Source organism: Oratosquilla oratoria, chromosome 11, assembly GCF_046742065.1.
Source record: "Oratosquilla oratoria isolate Oo_2021 chromosome 11, ASM4674206v1, whole genome shotgun sequence".
NCBI lineage: Eukaryota > Metazoa > Arthropoda > Malacostraca > Stomatopoda > Squillidae > Oratosquilla > Oratosquilla oratoria.
In genome coordinates, this window is record NC_134787.1 from 47,237,676 (window position 1) to 47,242,675 (window position 5,000).

A 5,000-nucleotide genomic window follows, 5' to 3' on the forward strand; every position below is an offset into this window, starting at 1 on the left:
GGATTTCATGTGAGCTGCCATATCGCGATTTCGAGTCACATTGACTCTTCTTCAGTGGCGTGGATGTGGATTTTGTCGTCTATGTGGAGGAGATAGGAATGCTGGCTTTCTGGGGGTCTGGCCAGTTTTTAATGTGTACTTACGTCGTCTGTCTCGTTCGTCCTTGTCGCTGATTGGCTGGTTCCAGGGGCTGTGTTTCTTCTCATGCTTGGTAATGCTTGCAGCTCTGATGACTGTGTGTTAAGATTAGGTTCTGATTATTTAATGTTTAGGGTTTCAAGGACGGGGAGACGGCGTGCGTCCGGGCAATATGTGATGATCACAGTGTTCTCTGTGAGCAAATGTCTTGTTATGGTCTCATGGTGTTCCTTATGCAAGCGAGTCCTTGGATCTCCGGACGAAAGATGGTAACTGGAACGTCTGCTCAACTTCATAGTCGTCATGACGACATAGGTGGATGGGAGGGTTGCACAGTCCCCTCGTTTACAAGTGAACCTATACACGACATGCGATTATTGAATTCCCTCTTTCTTTATGTTTGGACTGTTTCATGGTAACAAATGGCTGGTCTTCTGGCTTTTATAATATATTACTACGTTTATTCTATTAACAGGATTTGTAGGTCTGACTATTTTTATCTGTTTTAGTATTTTCTCTTCTTCTTTGTATGCCGTAAGGAAATAGGCTCGGTAGTATATTTTGATTTCTTCTTTTTTCTCTGTGGTATCTTACCGGCTATGATATTACCGGTCGATAGTTTTCTTAGTGAGGATGTCAGAATCTTTTTTGTTGGGTCCATTGTTTGATAGTACTTGTGTTGCCCATTTTATTTCCATGTGAGCTTTTGTTCATGTGTTGCAGTGAGTAAGAGCTCTCTGTATATAAGCACTAATGGTAGATTTTTTGTACCTCTGTGGACATATATATATATATATATATATATATATATATATATATATATGTGTGTGTGTGTGTGTGTGTGTGTGTGTGTGTGTGTGTGTGTGTGTGTGTGTGTGTGTGTGTGTGTGTGTGTGTGTGTGTGTGTGTGTGTGTGTGTGTGTGTGTGTGTGTGTGTGTGTGTGTGTGTGTGTGTGTGTGTGTGTGTGTGTGTGTGTGTGTGTGTGTGTGTGTGTGTGTGTGTGTGTGTGTGTGTGTGTGTGTGTGTGTGTGTGTGTGTGTGTGTGTGTGTGTGTGTGTGTGTGTGTGTGTGTGTGTGTGTGTGTGTGTGTGTGTGTGTGTGTGTGTGTGTGTGTGTGTGTGTGTGTGTGTGTGTGTGTGTGTGTGTGTGTGTGTGTGTGTGATGAAAGTAGTCGTATCTCTCTCTCTCTCTCTCTCTCTCTCTCTCTCTCTCTCTCTCTCTCTCTCTCTCTCTCTCTCTCTCTCTCTCTCTCTCTCTTTCTTTTACTAAATATCACTCTTCCTCTTTATGTTCCTATCTTTAATATAGGCCCTCTTTGCATATTGAGCCAAACTGTTCATACTGATGAAAGCTCTCCCGCCCTTCCTCCCCAGTTGTAATCTCACTTTTCTTGAAATTACAAGACTTCTTAGACCAAGAATCGAAGAGCGATGGAGTCTTGCTAAAGAAATGAGTGACTATGGGAGCGACGTTGGAGATGGCCTTCAACCTAGAAATAAGAGATGGAAATCAGTCGGAAGGGAAGGAGGAAGAGGAATTGCCAGGAGGTGAAGTTGGGCGGGGAGAGGGTACAGAAGGAAGAGAAGTAGGAGGAGGAGGAGGAGAAGGAAGAGAAGAAGCAAGAAGAGGAGGAGGAGGAGGAGGAAGAGAAGAAGAAAGAGGAGGAGGAGGAGGAGGAGGAAGAGAAGAAGCAAGAAGAGGAGGAGGAGGAGAAGTAAGTGGGGTGAGGGTATAGAAGGAAGAGAAGTAGGAGGAGGAGGAGAAGGAAGAGAAGAAGCAAGATGAGGAGGAGGAGGAGGAGAAGTAATCGGGGTGGGGGTACAGAAGGAAGAGAAGTAGGAGGAGGAGGAGAAGGAAGCGAAAAAGCAAGAGGAGGAGTAGGAGGAAGGAGGAGGAGGAAGAGGCGAAGTAAGCGGGGTGAGGGTAGAGAAGGAAGAGAAGAAAGAGGAAGAGGAAAAGGAGAAGGAAGAGGACGACTAGGAGGAAGACGAAAATGAAGAGGAGAAGGAGAAGAAGGAAGAGGAAGAGAAAGAGGAGGAGGAGGAGGAGTAGGAACAGGAATACGAGAAATATACGTGAAGGAGAAAGAAGAAGAGGGCTAAGAAGAAGAAGACGAAAAGGAGGATGAAGATAAAGATGAAGACAAAAGTAGAAAGATGATATCTGAAATATTGAGAGGATGAAATCTTCACCGAAATATCAGTTCATTATTAGCTGAATGTGATTAGAAATAAAGATTAGAGGACAATGGAGTAGTGAGTGGGATGGGTTGGGGTGGGTGCGTGTTTTGGCTGGCTAACTCCTTACAAGGGGGGAAAAACTATAATTATATAGATAGATAGAGTATCAGAAGTTAGATAATGAAATAATAGAAATGTCACTTGTTCTAAACCATAGGAAACACTTGAATAACTCTTTCTTCAGTCTATTGGTGAATGGAACAACGAAGGCATTATGGATGTTATAGTCAAATTAATAAATATAGACAAAATGTAGCAACTTTTCATCGTACTGAGAAAGAACAGGGTAGAGTTTACACCAAGAGATGATCAATTGAGGCTGATACAGTAACCTTTGCCCGATGTCCTCGGACTGCCCAGGTAGCACTCACCAGTAGTTGGTCGATCCGAAAATGAAAAAAGGTGAGGAGCGCACGCCAAGAGTCGCTGAATAGCTACGGCCGAAGCCGTCACCTTTGCCCTATGTGCTTTGGGGACTGTTTGGACAGGTAACTAACAATCATTGTTGGGAATTGGAGAAGAGTACGGAGCTCGAGTCCATAACTAGAGAATGCGAGAACAGCACGCTTGCGATGAAGCCACCAGCTGACCTATGAGGTTAAGATGAATAGAGTGAAGAGTATATACCTGAAGGAACTCAACTGAGCTCACACCCGTCACCATTGCCCCTTGTGCTCGGACTTCCCTTAGTAGCAGAAGCAATTGGGACTTGGGTTGAGGCTGAGATGAATGGAGGGAAACCTTGTTAAGCGCAAGAAAACCGATCGCCTCTCTGTCTTGCAGCGAAGGTCTGCATCCCTACAAATCTTCCAGGTTCTTCTACAAATTCCATTAGGCTCTTCGCCTTCGCCCGTTCATTTTACTCCCAGCCCGGAAAATTGGCACCTTCCGAGGCCCGCCGGGATTTATGTGCATATTCATACCATGTCTCGCTTTTAACCGAGAAAAGCAGTGAACCCACGAGTCAGCAAGACAGTTTTTACCCGCGTCCCCTCGGGTATCCGGCAACACTGACCTTGTGAACCAAAACTATAAAACTTAAACGGTCTCATTGACATGGTTCACTCATGGCGTAGTCGGAACCCCACTGATCTCGTATTCACTTAATTGTGGGTTCGAACCCCACATTCCTTTCAAATTCCCAGCATTGACTATTAGTTGTCTGCCCCAACAATCCAAACTTATAGAGTAAAGGTGACGGCTTCGGCCGCAGCTACGCGCCTCCTGGCGTAGGTTCCCCACGTTAATTGATATAGAAGAAGACTTAGCTGGACCCGTTTCCTAAGGAGGGGACAAAGTACCTATATTCCTTTGAGTCTGCCTTCCCCCTATTTTACGTGGAATTGTATTTCCCGTATTAGGGACTTTCTCACACTCTATTCTTATCATTTATTTTCCCTCTCTTCATATATCTAACTGCATAGTGATAACAGATAACATGATTTCTTATGTTTTAGTGTGTATCTAGATCAGCGGAAGATTCACTGGCCGAGCAGTTTAGAACATCATGCCGAGAGTGAAGTGCGAGGTAGGAGTGCGAAGTTGGAGTGCGAGGTCGGATCTAGTCCTACCTGGTAGAAAGAGAGTTCGTAGTTCTACGCTAAATACTCGACTTTGTGAACTGCAACAGAAAGTGCAAAAGCGAATAGGATCAGAATCTTACGACGCGTAAGAAGGCGCGAAGAAACGGAAGCTTTTAAGCTTTTCTCGGATGTGGTGAGTCAAACATCTTATGGCTTTTGAAGCGAGTGGTGCTCAAAAGGTTTAGTAAGAATTTAAAGGAAGAAGATGAGGAGCCTACGCCAGGAGGCGCTGAGTAACTGAGACCAAGGCCGTCACCTTTGTGACGCTTTGTTGTGCGCTCTGAAGACTGTTGAGGCAGGTAACTAACAGTCATTGCTAAGAGTCGGAGAGGAGTGCGGGATTCGAACCCACAACTAACCAAATGCAAGACCAGCGCGCTTTTGATTACGCCACCAGTGCACAGTGTTGAAAGCTGTTTCTTATTTTGTGTTACGTCACCAGGTATCTTAAGCGAATAGATCGGAGAAGTCAACGGAGGAGAATCAAAGAACGAAGATGTCTGTCCTCACAAGGGAGTCTGAGAACACTGAGCATAAAAGAATAAAAAAAAAAATAGTTCTAGTGTTCCAGCGACTGGAAAAAATATTTGCAGCGTTCGGAACGTGGAAAATGGGCTCTGGATAAAAACCACACTAAAAGAATTTCAAAAAAAAAGAAAAAAAAAAAATCCCATGTTTGCCCGAGACAAAAACACGGTGGACGTGGTCACAATGCCCTGACGGCGTTTCATCGTTTGCAAATATTCACAAGAACTTACGTGAAACGTATGTGCTCACATGCCTTTGTTAGCCTGTGTGTGTTTATGTATCACCATGTGGCCACGCATATGCACAAAATTGCTTAAGTGCCTGAATTTATTTCCATTGTGGATTTACAAATCTGAATGTGGAGGTTATAGATGTGTTTCATTGAAAAAAAAGAGGAAGTAGGAAGAGAGAGTGAGTGAGAGAGCGAAAGCGAGGAGAGCTAGAACGAGAGCGGGAGAGAGAGTGAAAACGAGAGAACAAAGGACCAAGAGATCAAGATCGCAAGAGAGT